Genomic DNA, 16,437 nt, shown 5'->3' with positions numbered 1-16,437 from the left:
CCAATCAATACAACCCTGGAGTAGAACGAGAATATATCCGTCGGGTTTTTATACGTAAAGTGGTATTGTCCTACCTTTTTGGATTTGTCCTTCCCCGTAAAGGATAGTTTGTGGTTATTTATTTTTTATTTATGAATATTGGTTATTTAATTTTTTATTTATGACTATTGATTTTTTGATTATTGTTTGAAGAAGTAAAATTTTTTATTTCCATAAATATTTTAGATTTTAGTGGTACCCATGTATTGATTGAAAGGTTTACCAAGGGCCTGACAGAAAATTATACCGAAAATAAAGAACACAAGTGGAGAATAATTTTCATTGTAACCTATTACACTTTTTTTCAAATTGATTGGTTCAAAACATGGTTTGAAAAAAATATATATATATATATTAATAATAAATAAATAATACCTTTAAGGACACATCATATATGTCACTATCCTTGATGATTGGATGAGACAAAACACTTTTCCACATAGGTAAATGTGCCTAAAAATGCCACCTGATTGTAAGGATGTCAATTTCAAATATCATTAATCAATATGATAAGAAATTTAAGTAGCTTAGATAATCATATAGGGTTATGATTTGGAAGTTGAAGCCACCGGCATATTTTTCTTCCATCCTCACTATTAATGGAAGTGGATGGCTTTTCCGACAACAACGGTGCAATCGTGCTTATTGATCAACTATTTACCGGAACCAAAATCAATCGGTTATGATGTGATTTGATTTTTGTTTTATAGGCCATAATCCCGGTTCAGTTATGTTCAGAACCGTAAGATAAATATAATCTTCTCTGTTCTCATTTCTTCTTAGGAGGTAACTATCCTCAAAATAGCCGGTTCTGTTCTTCATCCCTGTCCTTGAATCTTCACCCCTGAACTCACACCATAACAGTTCATGTCTGACTTTAATGTACATATTGCCAGCATTCCCATACCACATTCTCATTAGATGAGAATTTAATGAACTAATGTTCTATGGCTGTGGTGTTGCAGGTAACATTGGAAAAGTTCACAGGCAAGATCTACAAGGATCATTTCTAATTTATTTTAACCCACATATAGTAAAACGTTACATTAAATTTATTTTCTTAACGTCTTAAAACCAAGATCTACAAGGATCATTTCTAATTCGTACTTTAATTTCATTTTTTTAGGTTGAGGAAGGGAAGATCATCTGCTTCATGGAAGCCATAATGAAGATTGGATAAGAAAATTTCTACAGAAGATAGAATTTATTACTATGCAAACAAATTTTGAAATGGAGATGACATATGTTGGCACAAACAAGAAAGAAGAAGAAAATGTTGACCATCATCAAAGACATGAACAAGAGTAGGGTTTGGCCTGAGGAAAGAATCCTATCATTTTGGCACAAGCCAAGAAGATTTATTTTTCAATGTGGAAAGAGATCATTAACAAATAAGTTACGATGAAAATGTGGATGGTTGGCTCTAATTTTCCAAGACTCCAAACAGGAAGTTGTGAAATCCAGTGGGACCATATTGATCGAATGTTTGACAGCTTTGTGACATGGATCAAGAATTGAAGAACCTAAGGATTTTTAAAAGAGCTAAATGAAGACTACAGGTGAAGTATGTTGCAGAACATTGCTGCAATGGCATGAAGGTCCCAACTAGTGATGGTCCCCTACAGGATCACTGTATGGAATGTGGTCGCTTTATGGATTAATCGGGTTTGGGTTAATCGATTTGTAATTGGTTCGGATCTTACGGTTTAGCATTTGGATTATTTGGATTAATCCATTTTTTATTCGTTTCGTTATTCGGTTTATTTGATTTTATCAATTTTAAACGATTCCAAAAGTGTTTATTGGTTCAAAATAAAAAATAAACAAATATAATTGGTTTATTTCCAGCTTAACCATTTGGTTCAATTTTGGTATAAAATTAACACCCTTACTGGTGATTACTGATTAGGGTGCAAGTCCGGCGAGGTGGGTTGGGCTTTTCAGCTGGTAGGCTGGGCCAATGTTGAGATTTTAGGGCAGGGCCGAGTGGGGCAAATCTGGGTTTAGCTGAGCCTCAATGTTAAGGGTGTAATTTCAAGTCGAAATACTGAATTCAAAACTGAGCAAAATTAATCGGATCGAATCGAATTGAATTTATTTGGCTCAAATTCAGTTTGAGTATGTGAGTATGCTCCTCGGTTCAAATCGATTTTGGTTTAGTATAAGAATGTTGGTTCGAACCGAAACTAAACTGAATTACTCTTAAAACAAGTATCATTAAGAGGGAATTTTTAGGTGGTAATTGTTTTTTGTAATTTATCATCACATGTTTACATGCTAAACAATTTGGAGTTAGCAATGTTGATAAGATCCATAACTTGAGCCCATTATGACCGTTGGTCCATCACAATCATGGTCCAAAAGTGAAACCGTTTTCATAATTGAATTAAAACCGAATAAAAAAAAGCGAATTAAAACTACAATCAAAACCGTATTGAAATCAAAATCGAACTGACGAATTGAATTTTTTATTTATTTTTTATTTATGACTATTGATTGAAGAAGTTTTACCCATCCATGGTTGTCAATTGGTTAAGGACAGTCCTAAGTTCGATTTCCCATGGGTTGCTCTGCTAGTCTCCTGATGGCCCAACACCTTGGATAACAAAAAAGAAAGGTTCTATTTATTTTTATTTTTTATTTTTTATTTATAACTATTATTTGAAGATTTTTTAATTGAATTTTTAGATTTTAGTGGTACCAGTTAGGTACTATCTTCTTCTTCTTCTTTTTTTTTTTATGAATTATCCATAGGATTTCATAGGAGCTCCAAATATATGCTATCAGAGAGAGATTTATCATAATCTTTTTTTTAATTTTGGTATGAACTTTATCATAACTTCTAATTCTTATTGTGAAAACAACCCTTATTCAATTCAGTCACAGGTCAATCATTGCTAGACCCTATGGATGATAGATTCTCTCTTCAGTTGTAGCAAGGAAAACAGGGTCCTTTGAAATACTAGTTGCAAAAAGCATTTCGATTTTTTATATTTAAAAAAGTTTTACCGTATGCTTTCCAAAGATACGAAAAAACTCATTTGGTAGAGGAAGGAAGAGAAAGAAGAAGGAAGAGGTATTCTAAAATACCTCATTTTAATAGATTTTTTACCTATCAAAAAAAAAAAAAAAAAAAAAATTCTAAAGTGATGACTCCCAACTCAAACTGAACATACATTACTCAAAGAGTGCGTTGACTATGTTGACAATAATGAACAACATCATAGCCAAGTCACATTGCCTAACCTTTACTTCCAAATGGAAGAAGTCGACGAAACAGAAGCAAAATCGCAGGTTATTTTTTTCACATTTGCTTTGTATTGATCATATGCCCCCATTTACCTTGTTAGCTCGTGCTGCAACTTTGGTCGTTTTCCTTAGTTGTGCCCTATTTTCTTCTTTGCGGTCCTGGAAAATCTCTATTGCATAGCAGAAAGGCACGTTAATGTATCTATTGTGAAACTTGGATTAGCATTACGAGGATGTAACTTCTTCCTCTTGGAAACCAGTCCAGCAATTGTGACAACTGTATAATTGTTGATATAAGAGAGAGAGAGAGAGAGAGAGAGAGAGAGAGAGAGAGAGAGAGAGAGAGAATTTCAACAAATGGCATTCAAGAATACAAAGCATAGTCTGTATTGATTATCTAGAAGATCAAACACATGAAAACTGAGAACCTGAGACTCCTTAATGCAAAAAAAACCCAACCGATCAACAGGTTGCTTAAAAAAGAAAAAACAAAAATGTTCTTCAGAGTTATAGATTAGGGCGTAATCTTTAACAAAAAAAAGCAGAGCAAAGCAAAGTAAAATAAAGCAAAGATATTCTTTCAAGAAAGCATAACCATGCCCAATGGGGAGAACTCAATCTTATCGTGTTGATGCAAGTACTTCTATGTAATAGAAAGAAACAGAAAGAAATGTTAGGAGACAGAACTTGGTGTTAAGAATTATCTAGATACAAATCCAATATAATAAATTGAAATAAAATGAAAAAGAAAGATACATGTCGATTATTTTTTCTTATAAAATTTTTTATTTGAAGACTTAGCTTCATGTTTCTGAATGACTATGGATATCATATTCATTTTTTGAAGAACAGACAAATTTGCATATGTGATAAACCACTGGAATTAAATTTTTTTTATGAGATGAATCTCTGATATAGTTGTAAAGACCATCAAGAATTGCAATATCAACTCCGCAGGAACATCCATATTGCCCTTTTGCTTTTTTCTTCTCCAAACTTATAAATTTCACTTTCCCCATTTCTCTTTGTTGATCAAGATATTGATTTCACTAGATCATAATGACATAAAAAACAAATTAAGATCCCTAAAAAGCCATGTAATATTTATTTTACAGAGCAGATGAGTCGATACGAGATGATGACGATGGTGAAGAGTAAGTGGGTCGCACTAAACTAAACAACATGATACATTGGAATGAAGCTATAGTAGTAGACCTGTCACCTACAACCACCTTCAATTTATCAGATCACTTTGAATTGTTAAGCTGCTCAGACCCCTAGCTTTGATACCAATTGTTGGGTCTCGATTGACACTAAGAGGGGTGAATCAGTATACGAAATCATTTTTCGTTTTTCAAATTTACCCCTAATGTGGCAACCATTGTTTGCACTTCAATAGATACATGCACAATCTACTGATGTTGCTCAAAGTTGTTATGTGTACTACAGATAATTCTTACAGTTGCACAAGGCTTACTCACATAAGCTATATTGCTACCCAACTGTCTCACAAACCCCTACATTGCAATCATCGTTCACGTATACAGAGTCGTATGCACATCCACATTACACAGTAAGTGGTTAGGTTTACCAGATGATACACTCATCCTGTAGACAAGCACTCCAATACACAGTATACCAATGCACATCCACAATATTGAAAATACATGCTTCGACCTTTTTCTTATATGCACAGAGTAATGTATACTATCAGGTTCAGCATCTACTCAAATACTAATATGACTGTACTCATAACCAAGGGCACATTCTTAATTTTCACCCCTATTTCCTGGAATGATTTGAGAGGTTGCACCCACGGCAAATAGGTTTAGGTAGTGGTAACTACCAAGAAACACTCAGTCCCTATGTCCAGCACCCGTTGAACACCAATTACAAAAATAAGGTTAGACTTATATCAATGTTCTACAATGAAATCCCACACAGCATAGGTCTATGTTAGTATATATAACATAGCTAAGCATATAATGTAAATACAGTAAATCAAATGGCAGGTCAATGAAAGGGTAGAATAGCTTACAACTATATAATGTCTTTGATCATTGATTTCTAGAGATGGAATCGGGAACTTTAATTGTCTACTAATATCTTCAACCTCCCCCAAGTCGATAGAGAAATTGTAATCTTCAAGTGCTTAATTGTCCACTAGAATCTTCAACCTGCCGTAAATCGGTAGAGTAATTGTAGTCTTCAAATGTACTATGGAACCAGAATCTATCCATGTTTGAAACACTTTGACAGTGAATGTGTGATACAGACTCTCTCTCTCTCTCTCTCTCTCCTTCTCTTTCTTTTCTTAATTGTAGAAGATCTCAATGCACACAACAACAAAGATCCATCTCTTTTTCTTTCTTCTTCCTTTACTATGCAAAACCCACTAATATTGCTTTAAGAACACTACCACTACACTCTTTTATCTTCAATAAATCCCAAGAATGTGAAGGGAGATTTAATGGCAATAGTAATAGGTAATTAGGATTAGGGAAAAAAAGTTGCCTAGTCCCATGTATCCTACATGGAGCATAAATGATATGAAATTTCTGTCTCATCTCTTAATAAAAAATCTCATCCATTTTAATTCCTTTATGCACAGTGGTACAAGGCAAGTGACAGGGTAGTGATATCTTCCCTTAAAGAAGAGCATTGAGTATGCCTACAGCAGAAGCAAGAGAATCACCACATAGTTGCCTTCCCTATAGGTGTGGCTAAAACAACTTGACCAATTCTATGACAAAGAACCTACAGTCTCTGATTTATGAGATATTCTCAAGGAATTGAGGAAGACCGATAAAGCAAATTACCACCATTAAATTGTCATTCTCAATCCAGATATTAGAGTACCCAAGATCTGTAGCGATGAGAAGGGCCTTTGAATAGCCAAGGCTTCAGCCATTCCAGCATATGCATACAATTCCTTTACTAAAACAGTAAATAATTGTCCATTGTAGTCCCTACATACTCCTCCAATACCAGCAAGTCTAGGATTTTCCAAAAGGCTCCATATTTCTTAAGATTAAGACCTCCACTTCTTTTTTGCTGACAAATTGTATCCCAACTAATGGTAGAATTAACTCTCTTTGCAGTTTTAAGAATTTCGTATATAAACGATGAGAGAGACCTTGTGGTGGGAAAATTCCAAGAACCCTCCACTTACATAAAATGTTGGTTCAAAACTCCAGTAGACCCTACCAGTATATTTGGTGTAAACAATACTAGTGTTCAGGGCCAATGAGAGAGTGTGCGATAACATCTTCAATGCTTGGGATGAGGCAACGTGGTCCTTTCGTGCTCATCTATGCGTAAGCAACACTAGAATGGTAGGATTCTTTTTTTTTTTTTTTTAATGAAATTTAGGTTTTTAAATTTGGTATTAAAGTTTTGACCAATTTCCTTCTACCCTGTTGAGGATCGGTTGGATGTGACCTCATGGACAAGGGGATTTTGTACCAAGGTTTGAGAACTCTTTTGGGAATGGAATCTGCGAAGGTTGATACTGACTTGATATCAATCCGGATCAACCTTGATCAAACAAAAATACCCCTAGTTTCAATTTAAAAACAAGAATTTGAATCTATTAAGCCGATATCAATCTGATTCAATTAATTCCAATCGATCCTATCTAATTCCTCAAACCATGCTTAGTACCATACAGAGAAAAAATGATGGCCTCAATTTCTTTCGGTGAGGAGAAAGTTTCTCCTTAGTGTAGAAAATCCTTTTAGTCATGGGTTGTGATTCTTGGATGAAACTATCAGCACGGTGAAAACAGCATTTAGACACATAGTTTTGCTTCGCGGTATTGGAACATGTATTAATCAGTTGCGAAATTAATACCATACAAACATGTATCGGTTAGTGTCGTTTAGTTATCGGCCAAATCAGCTGAAAAGATTCTAATTTTTGAATTTTCAATAGATACCAACAGCGATACCCAATCAGTCAATGCGTCCGATACTATACGTATACCTAAACCATGGGTTGAACTTGAAATCTTCCAAGACCCCACAGTCCAACTCTACCAGCCCGGCCCATACGCGCCATGAATGAGAAGAAAGAATAGAATTCTAGAACACCAATGGAGGAGCGGGTGACCTTCTAGATGGAATACTGCGTCTTATCTCTTACGTGCGAACTCATTCAACTAAGGGGAAATCCACCCTCCTTTGGAGTGATAAACTGCCCTTTTCTACTTTTTCCTATAATCTGTAGAGAGAGAGATTAGAAAACCAGGCAACTTGTGCATAAAGCAACAGACCAACATATATCATTGCGACTTCCTTTTGATTATTTGGTTCTCACTTCATAATTTTTTTTTTTTAATTAATGAGATTTTTTAGAAGAACACCAAGTCCTTCTTCTCCAGACCCATTTCATCTTCTCAATTTATGTTTCTAATTTCCAGACATAAAGAGTTAATTACGTCCGAACCCCATCTGGCAATGGACTCTGTAATTCAACCCACCCTCCTGAATCAATCCCAGAATCTCCAATAACGTTCAAAACCCATCTAGGATTGAGACTTGAATGGATGGAGAGAGAGACAGTTGCAGATTATGTAGATAGATGAGAAGGATATACAGAAAGTGAGCAAAAGGGGGGGTAAATAAAACCCTCTCCTCTTTCTTTTTTAATAAACGGTTGCTTCCTGTTCAGTATGCACAGATCCGGAGCTGTAATGGCTTGGAATGTTTTCAAGTTCTGTACTGCCCTGCGTGGTCTTGGCTCCATAATGATCCTATTGGTCCTTGGCGTCGTCGGCGTCACTTATTATGCTGTCGTTGTTACCAATTACGGGCCTGCTTTGTATGATGGTGGTCTTGTTTCTCTACTGCTCTTGCTGTCTTGGTCTTGTTTCATGCTCTGGTAAGCTCCTTATCTCTATTTTCTTCATGATTTTTTTAGGAGTCAAATAAGGGGAAGACAATAAAAGAATGAATTTTGTTTTGGGTAACTTAGTTTTGTTCTATCAGTTATCAGTTGAATTGTGGTTGCTGACTGATTTTGAAGGGATTTTTTGTTCTAGAGAAATTATAGAAGAACTGAACCCCCCCCCCCCCCCGAAAGATCCAATTTGCTTTAGCCTTATGTAACTTGGTTAGTACTTTAGCCTTTTATTTGTGGGTTTTAGATATTTTATGTTAATTGAGAAATAGAAGTCATTGCTTGAGAAGAGGGTTGTTATCATTGATAACTTGGGGTTTCTGATGATTGCTGGCTGTGTTTTGATACTTTTATAGTGTACGATTTATATATATATATATATATATATATTTGGGTGGGGGGTGTTGGAGATATGCAATGTAAGGTTATGCGATTCATGGTTTATGTGAATTATTGCATACCATATTCATAAAAATAGGGCTTGACACAAGAGATGTAGAGGAGCTGCTAAGGACAACTTGTACTGACTATATTAATATGTTGTGAACGAAAGGGCAGCAAAAAGGTGGTGGTCAAATCTAGTCATGATACCCATAAGATACCACTGTTAATAGATTGTCAAGATCAAATCATTATTATGATGTTGGATATGAATTGCTCTTCTCAGTGGCTTTTTGGATGGAATAATTGGTAGTTTTTTGGTTCATTTGTTGGTATATTGCTTGGCTGATTGGGTTGCCTCTAAGCTGTTCAGCATCTATCATTTTGACTGACCTACTGCCTTTCAATACCTCCTGGTTTGTTGCTAAAGGAAGTTGATTAACACTGTTGTAAAAAGGTTATATCAAATGAAACTTAAAATCATGTGGTATTGTGCCATATTGTTGGTGTTTAAATCAATTGGACATCACTATTCATTCTGGAACTTATATGTTCCAATGGAAAAGATGGAGAGGAATTGTCATGGTGTTATTTTCTTGATGTCTTCTTTTAAATTGTATCCATGGCCTGGGGGGCATTTTTGGCTTTTGGTGATGATGTGGATCAAGGCCAGTAAAGCATTTAATAGCTGTTGAATCATTTTTTTGGGGGCTTTTTTAACATCTCAATAGCCAGGGCCTGGGGATGTATCATATTTCTTTTATGGGGGCTCCCACTTTTTGTTAAGAGGGCAGGCCTCAGTGCAATGGTAAGGCTGCTCTATTGCAACCTGCTGGTCGCAGGTTCAAACAAGGAAACAGACTCTTTACAAAAAGTGGGGTTAAGGCTGTGTATATGCCCCTCCCCAGACCCTGAAGTGGCGGGATCCCTGTGCATTGGGTATCCCTTTTTAACATTTTGATTTATGGTCTTTTAGGGGTTCGTTTGGGTTCTGTGCAATAGTAATATTGATTTTATTTATTTAGTCAATAGGAAATTTATTCTTTTCTAAAAAGATAGCGATCCACCATATTTCACGAATCCCTTTTCTACTATTTTATTATTTTTAGTAAGTTCCTTGTTTTGAGTCAAGCTAGAAATTCAGTTTACTTGAGAATTAAGTTTTTGAGTCCTAATTAAACTTTGACTCAAGTTTAGTCTTAAGAGTCTGAGTTGCAGACTTTTTGTGAATATTTAGGGCCTTATGCCGCAAAAGTAGATATGATTGAAGAGTGATGAGATTTGGTTTGGTGCACGCCCAATGTTTTAAACACTTGGTGATCTTCTTGTCGCTCATCTTTCTCTTCTTCCTTCATTAGTTTTAGTTCTATCTCCTTCTCTGATTCTTAATTCTGTCTTCAACTGCCGCAAACTCTATAAATTTGCTTTCAGATTGCAAGGCCAATTTGTACTCTTAATAGATTTAAGATAGGACTAAGTTGACTATGTTCATTGGTGGTGGAACATGTAAATTTTCTTCGATGGATTTGTTTCTGATTTTGTGTCTTTGAATTTATGAGTAGTGGAATCCTTGAATGTGCTGTCTTTTGGGCTTTCTATGAAGCTGTTGACTTGTTTTATGGTGGTACTCATCCTTCTGGTAGACTTGGTATTAGAGCCAAACCTAAGATCTTTGTCATAGAGATTGGTCCACATATCAATGCCTTGCTACTTTCAATGACGGATGATATTCACTTACGAGAAATGAGGGCTATTTTTGTGGAGTTAAGATAGTATCATAAAAAGGCCTCTGAAGAGTTCAATAAAAAAATGTAAATTTATACTCGGAAGTTACTACAATGATGAGCTGAAGATGTGTTGATTGAGCATTCTCCTCAGTAGGTGAATTCGATTGAAAATCAAGATGAATTAAATGATGACCTGATCGAAGTTGAGGAGTCTCCCTTAGAGAATGTTGTTGAAGAGGAGCAAGTGGAGATTCCCGCAGAGATTGAAAGCTTGGAATTCAATTTCCTCAACAATTCTTCAGCAACAAGAATTTGACTGCAGATGATTTTGTTTGTGTTGTTTGGAAGAAGCAATGGATCATCAAAATTAATGCAATTGATCATGGATGACGATCGAGTGGTGGACATTCTTCTACACTTTTAAACTCGAGGATGATTTTTTTCCATCACGGGGGTAATTGATGCAGTTGCATCAGACTATGATCCCATAAGGAGGCCTTGGTGCAAGCTTGGAAGGCTTGCTAGGTGCTTTTGGTAGTCCAATGGGCTGAAAGCAAGCTTTGGGTAGTTATATCATTGGTTGAGTCCCTTATTTTCTTGGAGTTTGAAATTAATGAGTTCTGTTTGAAGTGTATTTACTTTAAGGCAAGAGTGATTAGTTGTGATTTTATGAGTCAATTTTAGGAAATTTAAAAGGTTTTATAATATATACAACCCCCAATAAATTGGACATGATTTCATAATAAGTCTTTTCAAGAGTTTTTGAGCTGTCTAGCTGTGAAATTTGGGTGAAGGCTCTTCTGGCCTTCTCTTCTTCTAGTTCTAAATTTATTGCAAATCAGGTGTTGTCTCTTCTCTTCTTCTCCTTCTTAGTGTTACTTATTCTAATCTATGGTACCCCTGTTCTAGATCAATTTTCAGATTGCATTCCTCTTCAATCTCTCTCTAGTTACAGATTTATTTTACTTCAAATTTCACATACTAGTTTCTGTTCTTGATCTCTTTGAAATTCTTGTTTCTGATTCTTAAAGAATACTGGTCGATATTGTTGTTCTAGTTCTGGTATTAGCTTTCCTGGTAGCACTTGGACTTCTCCATAATTCCATATTCTGTCATCAAAATTTCTTCAAATTCTGCAGGGCTGTTATTCTATTGCAATAGACCACTTGACCTAAGTTTTAACCTATTTTGATCTGTGTGTTGTGAGTTACAAACTCTCTTTTTTCTGGCCTATATTTCCCTGTTCTAAGATTCTTTAATGTGGTCTCTTGCTGGATTTTCTGGTTTGGGATTAGCCTACATTACATAATTTGAAGAAGCATTATTCAGCTTCCTCCTGTGGTTCTTGTACAGGATGGCTTGTTGTTTGGTTAATAAGCTGATTGAATGTGTACTAATTTTGGTTCATCCATGGATGGGTCAAAAATATCTTGTATTTGCTAGTTGATTGGACATTGATAGTCTTTAAATATCAATATGTTTGTCTAGGCATTAATTTATCTATTTTATGATCATCTATTCTTCATAATGATGCATGTTATGCAGTTTTATCTACTGCATTATGAATCATTTGTACAGTTATCTGGTACTTGGTAATCAAGTTTTATAGATATCTTTTCACCATGTTATAAGAATCCTGATTATTCTTTTTTTTTTTTTTTTTTTTTTTTTAATCTGATGCAGTTCTATACATTTCTTGAAACAACTCTGGCCACCTTATCATTATTGCCACATTTCATAGCATTTTTTAGTGATGGAGAGATACCTGGAACACCAGGAACCCTTGCAACAACTTTTCTTACATTTGGTAAGATCTGAGGAGCCTTTTTTTCCCCCCCGTGATAACCTATTTTTTAAGCTTGCTTCCTGAGTTTATTTCTGAACTCTTCTTGCTCTATCATCCAGTGTTGAACTTGGCATTCGCGTTGAGTGTTATGGGCTTTCTGATCATGCACATGTCGTTGGTGGCTGGTAACACCACCACCATTGAGGTAATATCTTTCATGGTTCCTAGTTCATGTTTTCTCACTTCTCTTTATTATAGTTATGGATGTGAGCTGGACTCTCTAAGCATGGAGTGTGACAAATAACTATGGTTTAATTTTCTTGTCATCAGGCTTATGAGAAGAAAACCACTCCTAAGTGGCGCTATGACCTTGGTCGAAGAAAGAATTTTGAGCAGGTTAGTACAATCCAATTTGAGATATTTCTTTTGGCTCTGGAAGGTGGATATTTTTAAACTGATTGGTCATTGAACTTGAAAATCCTTGGTTAGTGTCTCCGCAATTGAAATTATCTTAGCTTAGTCCACTATTCAAATTAGTTACATCGCTTAAATTTACAGATTACTTGGTTTTCTGAAATTCACGACTCAGACCGGACTAGCCTATAGGCAACACAAACCAGGTGAATTCATGTCCTCACTGTCGAGTTTGTGAGGATTGTGTGTTGACTGAGCCCCTCTTCAATGGAAAATCAAGTAGTTGATCATGGTTTTAGTTTTTTAGCGATGACAGAAGGTTTACAAGTTATTAAGATACAGTTATATAAAGATGCTCGTGTTTTGCTCTTCATATGCAAACCTGGTGCAGATAATGTATTCAAATTGTTGTTTCTGGACTTTTAGATTGTAACTGGCCACCAGGTAACAGATACTGGAATGCAATGCAGTTGCAATAATTATCTGTGTAGATAACCTGATTTATGTGCAATAATATGTCTTACCTAGTTAGAGGGAAAACCAGAAATTCCCGGGGAAGATGGTGACATCAACCGGTACAGAATGGTAATGCCTACAATTTGGTTGGTTTTTGACATTAGGAGATCCCTTATGGTGGAATTGATCAGTTGATCGATTTGGAGTCACGGCATGCATGTTACATGTGAAGTTAGGGATTAGGGAGTACAGTGTTTACTGTTCTATATTCTGGTGGTATTTTACCTATGTGCGATCTATTTCACCTGTAAGACTTGTGGTGCATTTCCCTTAGGTAGAGAGCCTACAGAACATTAACTGACCCAGTTATGCTGTGATGCTAGAAACTGCTTGGATTCAGTCTCTTTACTGGAAAACTAATGACTAGTGTCTATGATTGATTTTTTCATATCAGGTGTTTGGGATGGACAAGAGATACTGGTTTATCCCGGCATATTCGGAAGAGGATCTAAGACGGATGCCAGCACTTCAGGGACTTGAATATCCTTCGAAGCCTGATCTCGATGCCCAGGAGTTCTAACAATCGTTAACATTGGCATGAATTGTGAAATTCTTTTGTTCATTTTTGTTGTGAAAAGGGATTTCATGCTCCCCACAAACATGTTACTTCTGCTTTCAAACAGAGATGAGGCAAGCAGCAAGTGTGGACCTGTATATGTCAACCCTCACAACTGTACTAGCATCATCAGGACAAAGTAACACCGAGGATTTCTGATCTCATTGTAAGGAACAGCTCAAAGCAGGAAAATTGTGGGGAATAGGATGTAGGGTTTTTTGTGACAATATTATTTAGTATTCTTGTTGATTTTAATGGGAGTGGAATTGTAAAAGTAGGGTTGCACCGAGTCTGGATCGGTCCAGTTTAGAGGGCATGAGGGCATCCTAATGCAGCATTGATGGTTTGGGAGTTTCCTATAGAGGCCTCATAATAGCATAGATTTCCCTATATGGGCAACATAGCAAATTCGGTGGCTCATTACAAACCATGTATAGAGAGGTTTTTTTTTCTCCTGTTTATTTCCCCTCTCAGATCCTGTAGTAACCAGAGCCTTATGCCTTGGTGGGTTGCTCTTTTTTTCTTTCTCTGGATTATTATTTAATCAATTTCAAAAAATAACTGACATTTTTTATGGGAAAAAGATAGTACTACTCGTCATCTATAACCCTCCAACATATGATGGTTAAGAGGGTTTTAGGGTTCGTGTAGGTCTCCCCCAGCTATCAGATGCGGACTAGAGAGGATCCGGACCTGTTAGATCTGCATGTCCATTGATTCTATTAGTTCTTCAGCTCTTAAAGCTAACTGATGGGCTACTAAAACAAAACATCTATTTTGTTTAACCTTAACTGGGTATAAAGACCTCAGTTTTATGACTCAATTCAGCTTAAAATTTAGGGTTTTTCGATACCCTGTGGATTCGAGGATCTTGTTGCATCACCAATTCACCACCACTAATGGTATCTTTTGTTTATTTGTGGTTGGTATTATCTTCTTTCTTCTTTTCTTTTTATTTATTGAGGAGTGATGAGAATCTTCCTCAGTGATCATCTCACATGTTAATGTTCTCTTTTGAAACAATTTTCTGGATATTACAACGATCATAAAACCATATTCCATTGAATTTAATGCATCTTTTTAACCTTTTTTTTTTTTGGGATAACGAAAGAATTTAAAACACATCAAGGCTTACTTTTAAAACAATTTTCAGAACATTATAATGATCACCGAACCATATTCCTATAGAATTGAAACATCATGATTAGAGATAATGATGTCACAAACACATCAGAACCAACTTATAGATTTAGTATCATTTCTTCTTGGTTTTGCATCCTCCCATTTTTTTAACAATATCAAGTAGGGTTCTTGATGACAATCTGGTGAATATTGTTAGGGTTTTTGCCTATAAGGCAATGGTAGGTACAACTAGGATATCAACTGGAAAAATCTCTGCTAAATATGTAATCTGTTTTTCTTTCTCAAATAAAATGAAAGAAAGAAAAAAAAAAAAAAAAGATAGAGTTCTTGGAGCAAAATTCTATTCTTGTAAAAAGTAGGTTGATTTACATTAGAAAAATTGTAGACTCCGTTTGATTGCAATGGGAATTTAAAAGGAAGAAAAGTGAAATTTTCACACTTTAAAAAGAAATGTTTATAATCATTTGTCCATATAATTGTATAAACTACGTAATTTCTTATCTATATTTAGTAATGATATATTTTACATATTATAGCAGATGTAAAGTAAAGTGAAATTTTATACCAAATATGGAATGATTTGAAGTGAATGTTAAAGTCACATGGGTAATGATTACATATATTTATTTTTTAAGTATGAAAATTTCACTTTCCTTCCCTTTAATTTTTTTACAATCAAACATAATCCTAAAGATTTTATGAAACCATAAACAAAAAGCCAACTTTTGGGAGAAATCATGTTTCCGAAATGATTATTAGTCGTCTTTTAAATCAAAATCATTTACTAAAATCAAATAAAACTATTTAAATTGCAACCTTATAAATAAATTATGGGAAAGGATTTTCCAGAAGCAGGTATACTCGCTCTATCAATTTCTTTTCTATTTCTTCTCATTGAAAAATCCCTTCTTCCTCTTGTATGATGTTATTTAAATATCAGTTGGGTATTGCAAGCCCTTTTATTTAAGCCGGTGAATAGAAAAGGCCCAAGAGACAAAATCAATCAAGTGATGACACGTGTCTGTCTATTTTAGAATTCTCCGGATTATCTTGTGTGTACTGGAACATTCGATGCTTCTGAACTCTCTCGCTCTCCCTATAAATTCACGGGTTGATGACCGACCATCTTTTTAACTGCCCAACCACGGAAGCATAAAGCCCTGCATCTGAGACAAAGAACAGCGGTTAGCGACGATCAGGGTTTCTGTTCTTTCAAATCATCTGTGTTTTGCTGTAGGAAAGGTAAATCATTTTTTTCCATTTTTATCAATCAGGGTTTCCTTGTTTGTTATAGTTTATGGTAAGCGATCGGGGATGATATATTGTTTCCGACTCTTGATCGATGGATATCCCTTTTTTTTTTTCCTGAGAGATCCATGGATATCTCAGTTTTTTGTAGTTCATGAATAGTCGGGGAAGCGTAATGTCTATGGGATTTCGTAATTTGTTCTCTGGAATATTTGATTTTTTTAATCCCCTGCGAAGGCATTATTCTTTATAGGACAGTTTATTTCTGGGGTGATTTTCTGAGAACGGAGCCCTAATGAAATTCTATTGTTTATAGGTGGTTTTCTTTCTCTGTGTTTTGTTTGGGGTGAAATCTTTCTAATAACTGAGCGCAAATGAAATTTTACTAGTATTTATTTATGTTGGCTTGAATTCGAGAGTATTTTGGGCAAAAAATGACTCAGTTTGGTTGATTGGTCTTTTTTTTTTTTTTTTTTTTT

General features: G+C 35.4%; 1 protein-coding gene and 1 pseudogene across 2 annotated transcripts in view; both read left to right on the top strand.

Annotated features, from left to right (window-relative positions):
• Window positions 1-7,386: 7,386 nt before the first annotated feature.
• On the top strand, window positions 7,387-13,841 carry LOC122061676 (annotated as a pseudogene).
• A 1,945-nt stretch (window positions 13,842-15,786) lies between these two features.
• The window catches only part of LOC122061918 (myeloid leukemia factor 1-like), a 4,848-nt gene continuing 4,197 nt past the window's right edge, over window positions 15,787-16,437 (top strand). Inside the window, exon 1 of one of the 2 annotated variants that reach the window (XM_042625482.1) lies at window positions 15,787-15,952. The gene's annotated coding sequence lies outside the window, so the exon portion shown is untranslated. Of the gene's footprint in view, window positions 15,953-16,070; window positions 16,275-16,437 lie in introns of those variants that run through there. The other variant, XM_042625483.1, reaches the window with a different exon arrangement.

The sequence above is a fragment of the Macadamia integrifolia genome, chromosome 14, assembly GCF_013358625.1.
Source record: "Macadamia integrifolia cultivar HAES 741 chromosome 14, SCU_Mint_v3, whole genome shotgun sequence".
NCBI lineage: Eukaryota > Viridiplantae > Streptophyta > Magnoliopsida > Proteales > Proteaceae > Macadamia > Macadamia integrifolia.
The sequence above is the reverse complement of the archived record's forward strand: the minus strand, read 5'-3'. Positions and strand labels throughout refer to the sequence as shown.